Consider the following 13,691-nt stretch of genomic DNA (forward strand, 5'->3'; position numbering starts at 1 on the left):
GTATGTGTGTTTATTTATAGCTTTTTTATGACTTTCCTGCTTTTATGCTTTTTTATAATTTGTGTCCACATCTCTTTTATATATTTTATACAAGTTTTCCCCACTTCAGTCTGTGTTTATCTAACTTTTTGGTGTGCTTTCTTTTCTGTCGGTCACGACATTGATTTATTTTACTTTTGCTGTTAGTTATTGTGGCGTGTGCGGCAGTTTTATGCGTTCGCACGCGTTCACGCAAACATTTTATTAATTTAATAGCTTGTTTTGGTCATTTAAGCATACACACTATACTTATACTCAAAAGTGGACTATTTAGTTGATTGTTCAATAGAGAATTTGTATGTAAAAAGTTTGTGCAGTAATATTGAAACATATTAGAGACAAAAACCGGAAATTTGAAATGTTTGGCTAGAAATACTCACCAACCGATTTTTAATGAGTTAGGACATCTTAAAAGAGAAAAAAATAGTGGTTACTCATACGCCATGTCGCTTTGGTAGATAATATTAGGTCATATAAATCTTATTTCTTAGAAAATCATCATACTTATTTATATTAAAATATATTGGTATTAAAGGAGGAATATTTTACTATTGTAACTTTTTACTATTGATAGCAGGCATTTAAAGAAAAAAATCCTAAATGGTTACTCATACGCCATGTCACCTTGGTAGACTTTCCTATGCTACGCATTGTTTATATTTCATAACGATCGTTTGTATCATCTGAAACTAATCTAAAACTAAGGATATAGATAGGGAGTTATTTATATAAAGATTATCAAGATGAAAAGACGAGTGACTGTCTGTTAATCCGACCTCGGACGGACGTGCAAGTGATTATTGAGCCCTTAGCACCTAAGGAAGCCATTAAATTTTGCAAAAACTAGGAAGGACTTCATAAGTATCGAAATAAAACTTGGACAATGACCAATCGCCAATTTCAGGTAAAATCCTATACCTCAGGGAGTTCTCAACCCAATTGGTTGAAGAACATAATATTGACATTGTTTTACAGTGCAAAAAGTGGGCGCAAATAGCGATACAACCACGTGTACTTTGTATGTAACAATTATAGTGAAATTATCGGAAAAGAACTTAAGTTATAACATCAAAACGTCATAAAATTGTCCAAATCGGGCCATAAATTATCAAGCCACCAGATACAGAAACTGTGAATCAGAGGATTTCTGGCTAACTTTTTTAGCGTAAATAGCGCTCAAACTTTAAAATAAGCAGTGTAACTTTTTTCGTGGTAACAACATGTTCTGGCGCTACAAATGTATAAAATCGGCTCATTAATCTCCATAACCTCACAAAACTTAACACAATGATTTTCAAAATTTCAATAAAAACTTTGAACTTTGCAGATTTTCTACTTAGCGCCGGAAAGACTTCTACTCATAACAACAGGCACGTCGATAAAAAAATTTATACTGCGACGAAAAGGTTATTACGGTTAGGGTTAAGCTTATATTATTCTGGTTAAACACTTCTTAAATGTCTCAATTCATTATTTTCGTACGGAAAGGAATATCATAAATCGTTTTTTGCTGAAAAAATCTATCTCACAGAATTCAAAAAGAATAAAAAAAAATTAAAAAATGTCACTCATACGCCGTGACCTATCATTTCTTTATAGCACTTTTACAATATAGCAAAACCTTTACGTTTATTTTTATATAGTTGTTAGAAAAAAAATATCAAAAATAAACCCTAATAAGAGCCAAGATCCCGAAAACGTCAGTATCAGCAATTATTTTATGAAAACACCTGAATATACTTTTCATTACTTAAGCCTATTTTAATTTGTTATGCTTTATACCTTTAGGGTAGTGGTTAATGTTAAAAAAATATCAATACTTCATTGAGTGTGTTTTCTTAGAAGCTCAAAGCTTATATATATTTTCATGATTCTAAAGTTGTAGAACTAAATTCATACAGCCTATTTTTAGAAAACCCCAACTATATATATACATAATACTACATTCTCCTCAGTCATAAACTTAAAAATCTCATTTGCAAAAAGCAAACTCGACTTTCATTTCACTGGCGTTCACACCTCGGCAATAAAATTCGAGAAAGGAAACTGTAAACTGCGCAGTAAAAATAAAGAAAAAGTTGAAATAGAAATATTTTCTATTTTTAGAACAAGCTAGAACGTTGAGCTCTAGCAAGCTACTGATAAGGTGTAAACAGCAAAGGAGATGCCGTCACAAACGCATACAGTTCAATATACTTATACATGTATACATATGTGTGTGAGCACTAAAAAGTACACTAAGAAAATAATCCCTGCAAATTACTAAATGGTTTTAGTTACAAAACAAAAAATGTGTGTGCAAAAGGAGGAAGGAGAAAAGTGAGGGGCTAGGAGGAAAAATGAGGAAATAGAGCTAGAATAGTAAATAAACAGGAGGAAATAGAATTGAAAAAAAAAATAAGAAGCAAAGCTTAGCAGCTAAAGTAAGCACAGATACCGGAAGGATAACAAAACCTAACCTAACAAAGTAATATAAAAGAGAGAAGAAGGAGGAGCAGAAAACGCATAGCGCAGTATTTATATATAAGTGTATTCTTTAAACAACACTAATTTATAACTTTTTATGTAAAGAGAATTCAATAGCGCTACTTAAAACACAATTTGATATTTATGTAGCATACTTTTAGGGGCTCCTCCGTTCAACAAAAACTTAATTTTAAGTAAAAAAAAATTCACTTGCCGCTTTAAGCTAAGCTAATAATATAAACAAATTGCAAATTGCAATTGAAAAATTCCAAGCTGGACAATATTAAGTTGGAATTCGCTGAAAAGCTTAAAAGGGGATGAGCTTAAGCAAGAAAGTCAATAGTAAGCCCAAATAGCCTCAGTATAGTGATAATAGAAGAAAGTAGAAGTTAAACACAAACTTTCAACCTAACCTAACTAAAACCTGCTTATTCCTTATTGTGTTCATTTATGATATTCAGCCTACTTTTGAAATTTCTACGCATATCCTGTATATACTGCTGGCTATAGAAGTCCTTCCACACGAGTATTTGAAAAGCACAATCTAAGTATTCCGTAGAATGATTAAATATGGCAAATATTGTAAACATATAATATATCAAGTATCCTAGAATATCCGCAGCACTCCAGAATATTGTTATGCAAAGAACAGTTCCACAAGTCTCACTACACACCAATACGCACATAGTAAGCACATGCACACACACGCAGACAAATTAACGGTTTTTGTTTTCATTTGTCGCCCCTTAAATTGTAACGGCGCCAATAAGTCGCATAGTCCGACCATTTGGTAGTCGTCTCCGTTGCTGCCAACCACGCATTCATTTGTCTGTCGCACTGTCAGTGGCAAGTGTGGCAAGCATGGTAAGTGTGGCAACAATGCTAGTGCGTTTGTAATTGTGTGCAGAGTCAAAGGCGAGTACATGAAATATATTTTATTGCAGCGCTGGTTCCATGATAATGTTTTCGCGGTACGGAGTTAGCGATTACGTATGCGGAATTGCGTGGAGGAGATGAAAAAACAACAAAAAAAAAGTAAGAAAATGTAAGCAAACATGGCAACTAACGTTTCAGGGCATATGAAGTGGAGTCGAATTGGAGTTCTTATTATTTTATATCTATGTATTGGTAGAGAAATAACCATTCTACAATGGTTACTGGGTATATTTGGAAGAGAGGAAACCTGGTGTAAGACAAAATCGAATTTCTTTCATCCAAAAAGTGAAGACTTCAGTAAAATTTTTTATTGAAGAACAAAGCAATGAAGCTATTAGGCTAAGCTGATAAATTATATAAAACATAAATACAAATTTGATGATCATATAAGAATCATATAAGAAAAGACTAATAGTTGTTACCACGACAGTTACTTTGACAGATAATCAGTTGCATCGGATCGGCTCCGTATATAAGGATCCCTACTTAATAGTATTTGGGTACATTTTCCAACGCTACAACAACAACAACATTGTTTGAGGTAATCAGTTGCCGTCAGGTATCTTAACGAAGAATTTTTACATTTCGAAATAAATTTAATCCGTTTAATTAACAACCTTATGAAAATCCTTCAAAGAAGAAGAATATATAGCGGAGGTGCAATCGAATTTTGATTTTTTGTTATTTAAAAACGGGAACTATTTTTTCAGATCCAAAAAATGGAAAAAAATACCAGCTAATTCCTAAGCATTAGGACCTATTAGCCTCATTCATGTATTGTTTGATTGAAGAAACATGCTGTATCTTACAAATTGCACATTTATATGGTTGAACCGACCCAGCTTCGTATCTTTGCTTACGTCACTTCATCAGGTGTGACTTACCGATCAAACAAAGTTAGATCATCGAGACAGTTCCCAGAATCCTAGTATACCATTCGTCGCGGGGTAGCCGGCAGTGAGCTGGCCGACGAACTATCCCGCTCTGCGGCAGCGTTCAGGATGATGGGGCCAGAACCATGCATTTCAGTGAAGTCCCACACTATAAAGGTGCTGCTCCGCAATGAGAAGAGAGTGGAAAAGAACAGCATTGGCAGCAGGAATGCGCCATACCAGACATCTTCTGGGAAGGTACAACCTTGCAAGGCTTAAGGAAATGATCAATCTCCCCCGAGATAAATTCCGCCTCCTTGTCGCGCTCTATACCGGGCACTGCAAACTCAGGAAGCACTTGTTCAACACAGGCATAGTGTCTTGCGCAAACTGTCGGTACCGCGACAAGAAACAGGAAACTCCAGAACACTTTCATCCATCCTTGATTGCCCAGCAATTTGCAGAAATATGCTCAAGGGCCCAGGTTCCACCTATATAGACAGGAATCACATCACCTCAGTCGCGCCAGCTGGCTCCTGAAATCGTCCAGATTGCTGGATCCTTATGAACCTATGTGATATAGGAAAGGCACAATATATCATCAGTCGCAGTACAAAGCCTCAATTTTTCTATTTATTCGTTTGGTAGTTAAATATCAACAACAAAGTATCGATGTTGCCCACCGTTGTTGAGCAAATAATAGTTCCAATTTTCTGTTTCAAACTTGAGAACGGTGCTGACAATAACATGTCAGGAACTTTAACCTCAATTTCGTGTCGACTGAACCTTTTTATTTTGGTGACCTGAACTTTAATTTACAATTTTCAGGGATTTATTCTTTAATATATCTAATCTAACAAGAATCAGCTCTATTTGAATTAAATTCCTTTTAAAATTCATTACTGCCTTTTGATAACTCAGAGACCTTCTTCAGACCCTCATCAAATTAGCGTGTCAAATAATTGAAAGCAAAGACAATAATCGCGGTCGTTAGTGCAATAAATATACTCACACACACCTACACATACACACTTGCAATTACACATTGTAAATCTCTTGGATAGTTGAGTGTGAGTGTGTGCACAGCTACTGTTACAATTGTAAACTCGTCTCTCTGTCTGTCTGCTGCCAATGACAGTGCTATAAAAATGGCGTCAAGCTGGCGACTTGACGCAATGGAAGACCGCACACACACACAATTACATAGAAGTGAGGAATAAAAATCCATTGCCTTACTAAACTCCACTTTCCCAAGCGTAAGCTCACACACACACACACCATAGAGTGTACATACAGACGGAACGACGGACGCATTGACTCACATTTGTAAATACAAACGAAAGTATTATATTTAGTTGCACAACTTTCACAAATACAAACACACACACAGAGAAAAGTAATGAAATTCTGCATTTGTGTATGTGTGTCAGCACGCACACAGCACTGTCCTTGCCGCCTTTGTTGGGCAAACTTTCTGTACGACAAATCGTTTGAACTCTCGCAACGAGGTCACGTGACGCCGATGAAGCTGTGAATGTCCTTTTTGTCGGGCGTGTCGGATCGCCTCTGCGTACACACATACATTTAAAGAAGCCTTGTAAAGTTATTTTTACAAAATTTTCCAAAGTTTTTTTATTCATACGTGTGCATATGTATGTGTATTCCAGCTAAAGATAACAAACAACAAAATCTCGGCACACACACTGGTATTTACGCACAAATACTCACGCACGCATACAAAAGTCGTAAAAATTCCAAGGAATATGCAAAAACAACAGTATTTTGCAGTAGTGTTTAGTTGTTTGTTCATCAACAGCATATGAATATTTTTTGTATGTGTATGCACGTATGTGTTTATATGTATTCATCTATTTATATACTCATAAATGGATATATTTGGCTGCTTCAGTTTAACAGTAACGTCCTTAAGGGACAATTGGGCGTCTGCTAATATTCAATTTTGTAATAACTTAACCCAGTGAGGAACTTTCCATCAACTTTTTGTAAGATACAAGTATTTGTACTCTAATTAGCACTTAATTGATAGATAGTTAATAATGAGATATTTCACTGCGACCTAGGGTCTCTTGTGCCCTCACCTATATAACACCACGGTCCAGCATCCGGAATAATTCTAGTAGACTGCTGGGCGCTGCTGAGGTGATGTGATCAGGGCCTTAAGCCTGCTTCTGCGAATTACTGAACAATCCAGAATCAGATGTACTGGGGTTTCCTGTTCTATGTCGCAGAATCGGTAGTTTGTGCAAGAGATTATGCCCATGTTGGACAAGGGCTTCCTGAACCTGTAGACAAGGGAGGCGGAAATTGTCACGAGGGAGGTTGATTATTTCCTTAAACCTTGAGAGGTTGTACCCTCCTAGAAGCAGCTTGGCATGGCGCATTTCTGCTGCCTGCTCCCTCTCCACTATCTCCTCCGTGCGGAGCAGCTTCATACGATTGTTGAACCCCATTGCGATGCATGTTTCTGGTGCCGCCATCTTGGACGCTGTCGAAGAACAGGCTAGTTCGTCGGCTATCTCATTTCCGGCTGTCCCTTTATGCCCCGGCACCCAGATTAGGTGTACCCGGTTGCACACTGATAGGCGGTTCCTATGCACTCCTCTACAAAAAGCAATTTAATTTCATATGCTGAGTTGGCTTTTAGCTCCGACTGTCGCTAAGAATGGTGATACGCTGGTTGCGATAGTTGCGGTGGAGATTGAATTCTACGCACTAGAAACTTCTGCTTGGAATACGTGCCATTGGTATGGTCTTGCTGCCGAGAGTAATTCTAAAATTCTTTATTGAAGTTAATTTTCTTCGGAAAGCCGTCCCGTGGAAGAAGGGCCAGTGGTGTGTTTTCTCCTAGGGCCTTCATCTGTTGAAACGACATTATCTTCCCTTTGCCGAAACCCTCTGCTGACATTAGCAGCATGGTATGAGCTCCAGCACCACTACCACTTAATTGATCCACTTCCGTAATTTTGTTTACAAAAATGTCAGTCAATTCACCAGTTCTTTATATATCTCCTTTGAGGAAGTATAACTATTCAAAAATCTTACAAAGTATGTAACTATTTTACATATTATTTTTTCAAAGATTCAGAATGAGAAAAAGACTCAAAGCTCTCTAAAACTTTTCTGAGACTAAAGCTTTTTTAGAAACCCGTGTTTTAAGTGCAATCAATTCTCTGAGAGAACGACGTATCCGGCGAACTAGGTAATTTTGTACTTTGATCTGCTAAGTTGTGCCATCTGATCAAATTTGACCCGCACTGGCAAAAAAAACATTTTCTTGTGTTTTAACACAAATGTTGTTCTTGTGGCGGCAAAAACATTTCTGAAGTAATTTCGAGGCATGGTGCCGAGTTGAATGTCCTTGGCCGGATAAACCTCCGGATCCGTTCCGGTTACTTAGACCTGACTGTCATGGGAACGGTAAATCTTTATTATCGCCTTCAAAATAGTCTCTTTTTGAGCCAGTACGAATTTCCAATTTTCCACATATATCTTAAAAGTCTCTGCTGGAATGGCCCTCAGTGCCTTCTGCGAATGACTTTTCATGGTTACAGATAGATAAACCTATAAGGTGGCTGAGGGATGACTCTCGTTCAATATTTGGTCAAAAATTGAATTCCACTCATGCTAAAATACGTCGGCGCATTAGCTTAGGGAAAAATCAATGAATGGCTTGCCCACAAATCTGGTCGTTCACGACGAATTGCACCACGTAGACCATTTGACCCTGTGGAACAAAATTATGGTGGAATACACCACGGTAATCAAAGCAAACGACAATCTTCACCAATGGATCAAAAGATATCATCTAATAAAACCAATCAGACTGTTAAAATTCCTTCCACTTATATAAGGGCTTACATGGGTTTACGGATTTCAAAAAATTCGAATTTTTTTATTGGCGTATTAAATTCTACAACACCTCTTGAATATTGTCCTAAATTTTCAAGTTGATCCGTGTAACAGTTTCGGAGATACAGCCTTGAGAACTTATGCGCTCGAGCCTAGCTAGGCTAAATGTGCCGTCTTTAAACGCATTTGTCTCGAAACTGTGTTTCTGAAGTCGGTTGGCAAAATTTCTCGAGAACTACTCATCCAATCTTCATGAAATTTTACACAGGTCTTTCAGATACAATTCCATCCTCCAGGGATCCATTACTCTAAATTAATTTTCAAGCTAAACTTTGGATCAGAGTTGTGATCAAGAATGAAAATGAAGACGAAATGTGTTTGAATCTATTTAATTATACCAGTCTATTCACTTATACCAGTTTTTGTTCGATTCACCACCAAAAATAAATTCATACTAATCCATAAACTAATATTAAAAGCATATTATTTTCTCCACTGGGATAACGAATGGCATACGTAGAGCATCACTTACGCACACTACGCTTATGAGATGTACGTGACAGCTTTGTACAGCTATGGATATTTGTAAGCGAGTCCTTGTTGTTGATGAGGTTGAGCTGGGCAATTTGCCGCAGACACTTTGGCAACAGTCAAGTGCTGACAAGTTGTGTATTTAGACGCTGAGTTTGGAATTCAACGAATTGTTAGAGTTTTATGAAAAATGGCTAGATCATAACACGTCATAATATTAGAAATGTATTCAAGGTAGTCTATTGAGAGGTTTCAACTGAGTTTAGGTTACTCATATGAAACATTTTATTTCGAGGTTATGTACTACACATAGCGATTAGTTGGTCTAGAAGTGATTGGAAAGCTGTTTTGGACCTTGGCTTTAAGTGGAGATGAATTTTCTATCACTAATTGTTATTATTTTAATTTATTTTTATATTAGTGTGGCAACGCTGGCATATAACTACGCATACTTCATATTTTTATTTTCTCTAAACTTTTTGTTATTGTTCATTGTCGACTCGAGCCGCAATCAAAGCCAATAATTGCAATATGCTACGCCGAAAGAAACAACAAAAAATGAATAAAAGAAGCTATTGACTTGGCGTCGGCGATGTTGCCTTGCCTGGCGGATTTCGTTGTGATGGTGCATGGGCGGAAGCTTACGCACACAATTTCTGTAATGAGAATTCACGATGTCGTCTTAGATTTATCTATATCTATTGTTGTTATTGGTGGTGTGTTTGGGTTGTGTGTTTGGGCAATAAAATAATTTGCGCTCATAAATTTTTTGGCAGACTGTTACTAGTTTACGCCTTGAACAATTCTGGCCACCGAAATGGCGGCAAGTTATGAAGTTGCGTCGACTTGTGGCGTAAAAATTTAGCCACTTATAAATGTATATAATAATACATGCTTGTATATACATATGTATAGTATAATGATTTGCATAGTTGAATGTCTTATGGCCATGAAATTCGCTAAATGAGTGACGTTGGTAATCGAAGCAGCATTAATCATACTTCTATGAAGGTTTAATTTTATGAAAAAGAATTTTCCAAGTTCTTTTGGCCTAAACTTGGAACCAATGTTTGTCAATAATACACATTGCTTCTCCTTTATCTTAAGAAAAGAGATTCTAACCGCATTTATGTTGGTAAATGACTGGGACGGTCGATTTCCATAAGCTTCTCTTGCGGTAAAACTTTTACTAGTAAAATCATTCGGCGTAGACAGGTCCGAACTGTAAGGCAGATGCATACAAACCTGCCAACCAAGCTCTAGAATAGAACATAATTTTTTTTAGTCAAAGTTAACCCTTTCTGAGTCGTTGCTTCCTTCAGATGGTCTACCTCTTGCCGATACAAAAGTTTGGTCAAACAGCACACATAGCAAAAACTTCCTGACCGTCAATCCTGACCTTTAGCGCCAGCTCACAGTAATTCGACCACCATCGTTTTCGTTTAATGTTTTCGTAAGTGACCCTAACTTTTGACTTTTCATCACCAGGAACCATCTGCTTTAGAAATGCATTGACTTTGTTGTGATTCAGCAGCGATTCGCTAATAGACATTCGGTTCATTAGGTGTTATTCCGTTAACTCCTATAGTTCCCAAACACCAAGTATTTTTTTCGTACCCAGTCATGTTTCAATGGTTTTTTTTGCAATGTTTAGCTCCTGTGGAATTGAAGCAGTGCTTCAATGATAGCCGCAATCAACGATTTCCATAATTTTATCGACATTTTCAACAATTAGTCTCCCCAAGCGTGATGCTGGTGATTTGACATAAACATTACTGGAAGGGATCGAGGAAACCCAAATTGCGCGTGATTCGCTGTTTTAGTAACCGAACCATCGGTTACCTACTGGCTTACGTTTTCACTTTTATCGAAAAAGCGCGAGTTATTTATACATTAAAATAAACAACAGCCAATTATCTATCCGTTTCAGTAATGTAATGCATACACTAAAATAAATACTCGCGCTTTTTTCGATAAAAGTGAAAACGAAAATATTGAAAATAATGATTTTTTTATTATGTAGAACTATTATAACTCGGATCATCGTTGTCGTTTGAAACGTCATGCTGCAAGGGAAGATACCATAGATAGTCTAACTGGCGTCTAACTCAGCTGTAAAGACTAACTTTGACTACGACAAGTCAAAGCATTTAGCCACCAATGGTAATATATATATATAATATTCATATATTTTTTACTGATATACAGTAACCACGACTTTCAGCTCATATTAAGAGTTCTTAGTGTAGTCGAAGCTGCGAAAATTCTCAGCCAAAGCTGATATTATTTTAATTGTAATTGCTAATATTTTTTTTTTTTTTCAATTTAATAAAAGTCGGAATTAAAATACATAGTAAGTGCATACATAAATATGCTTGAAAGCAAGTGTATATATATATACAATATCAAGCACATGACTACTTCGTCACGAACGAATTCACTTCAAAGGTCAAATAGTTTGCCAAGCTGATTAATGCTTCCAACAATTAAACATCTCACTCTGAGCATTCACTGAACTTCTGAGCTCATAATTTCGAGTTCAGCCGATTGCAAAACACCAGAGCACCAAGTGCGCTCGCTGTTGGATCTATTAAAAGTCGCTGTGGACTAATTATAAGTTCTTTGCCGTTTCACTTGCCACAGCGAACGCAACGCAGTGACGCGGAGATGTTTGTATGTAAACGTCTTCGCGCGCCGCCTTCATTCGGCAGCCACAGCAAGCACACCAGTTAACCGAAAGTTAAGTTGTGCTTCGGGATTAGTGAATGTCGAGAAGTCAAACATTTTTGTTTAAAACTTTCTTACTCAACTTCCACTGCCGTTCGTTTCAAGCGCCGCTTCACTCTTATGCTTGCTTGCTTGCTTACCGCGCTTTTACTCTAGTGAGCTTCGAGCTTACGAGGCACAGCTGCAGCTTTTACAACACTTTGCGCAAAATGAAGTCCTCTCATTTCGGTTTGATTGTTTTTATTTTTAGCGAATTAAAACTTTTGCTTCTAATTAAATTTTTACACAACAGAAATTATACAAGTTTATTATGCCACAACGGAGTAAATAAGGAAAACAATGCAAAATTAGTAAACACGCCACTTACACTGCCACTGGTGATCACAAAGGAGAAGAGTAGAGAGTAGAAGTGAAAATAGATAATGTAATCTCCTTCAATGACAAGAAGTTGCAGTGAACAAATGATGGAAAGTAGACAATTTTTTCCAATTAGAAAATATTGGTAATTTCCATTTTGCTGTTTAGTCGAAATATTTTCCTCACGCGTTTTGAACACCATATTTTTTAGTGTTTATGAAAATATAACTTTATTTTGCTACAAAATTTGACTTGAGAAAATATGTTTTATTTTTGATTACTTTTTCAAAATGTCTTAACAAATTATGAATCAGCACGTATTATTTCAAAATATAAAACCTTGAAGCCCAGTTCGTTTTGTAGCAAAAGCATATTTTAAAAACCTATTCAAGATTGCAATCAAAAGCCCGCTGGAAATAATAATTTCTAATTCGCGCCACAAAAATTAAACCTAGATTATCAGAGTTAGTTTAAAATAAGCAAATTTATGACTATTAAATTATGGGCCTAATATATAGATATATCTTTCATTCATCCAATTGCTGGTTTGACAAATCTACATATTAAAAATATTAATTCACCTCCGAATGCCTCATAAATTGCTTGAGCACCTTTTCTATGCAGGCCTACAATGAAAGTTTCGCTATTTCCCAACAATATATTAAAGTATTTCACTCATTTCGAATACACCCTTTTTTTGACCCACTCTTTCATAGCTTCACGTAGAGCGTTTTGCACTTAAAACTACTTTTTATTAATTTATTCTAGCAGACAATAAACTAGTGTCTCTGAAAATTATCCACACGCGCAGCCAAACATTAGTCGGCAATAAAAAGCACAGTTTGCACTTTCCTCTAAAAACATTAAAAAGCCATTAGAAGTAAGTGATGTGTGAAAGTTATACTCATATAATAGAAGCAAGGGCGAGAAATGTGTAAAACTGCCTTTAAAATTTCGCAGTCTGTGGTTTGTTACATAATAAAATTATAGTGTATAGTTTACCACCAAAGTGTTACATAATATTTTTAAACAAATACGTACTACATATACAGGATTGGCTTTATTATTACTCTATATATTCCCAACTTCCCAAATCAAGGACTGATCGGTCCACTTGGAGGATTTGGTTGCATGTTTTGAAGGAAATGAAGCAAATCGAGGAGCACTTTTTTTTTTCTTGAAACCCCAATATTTTAGTTACAAAGCTTTAACCTAGTGTCTTAGCTAAATAATGTAATCAAAATATAAAGCCTAATTCTTTAAAAATCGGCGATTTGGAACACGTTTTTATTTTTCAAAATTTCTCAGTAAATCGAAATTTATTTTTTCAACCAGTAGTTTAGAAATTAGAATTTAGAAATAAAAATTTTTGTATCCCGCATCTGTGTTCCCAATTTCGCGCCTTTGCGTATGCTACCCACTACGCAAATTTGCATCCGCTGCAGGAAAAATTTCATTCAATTTGTTGCCGAAACCTCAGATTTCTACCAGGCGACCAGGAGCATGTAACAAGCAGCCACCGAATACGAAAATGCTTATAACTTCTAAACTACTGGTTGTAGAGAAAATATAAAAATGCAGAAATTTGCAGAATCGCATGAGGCATATTTTTATTAAAGAAAAAATAAATTTGGATTTACCCAGAAATTTAGAAAAATAAAAATGTGTTCCAAATCGCCGGTTTTTGAAGAGAAAATCGTCAAAATGATTCTTTCTCCTAATCTTTCTCCTAAGTGAGGGTGTTAAAATGGGATGTGGGAGGATTTCCGAGTATCTCTATATTTATTCCGAGTCCAAAACTATTAAAATCGAATATTTTGCCCATAGACGTTTAGTGTTTGTTGATAATATCCAACTTTTGGTTTGATAATGCTTTTTGACAATCAGGCATTC

Source organism: Bactrocera neohumeralis, chromosome 3 (genome assembly GCF_024586455.1).
Source record: "Bactrocera neohumeralis isolate Rockhampton chromosome 3, APGP_CSIRO_Bneo_wtdbg2-racon-allhic-juicebox.fasta_v2, whole genome shotgun sequence".
NCBI classification, from domain to species: domain Eukaryota; kingdom Metazoa; phylum Arthropoda; class Insecta; order Diptera; family Tephritidae; genus Bactrocera; species Bactrocera neohumeralis.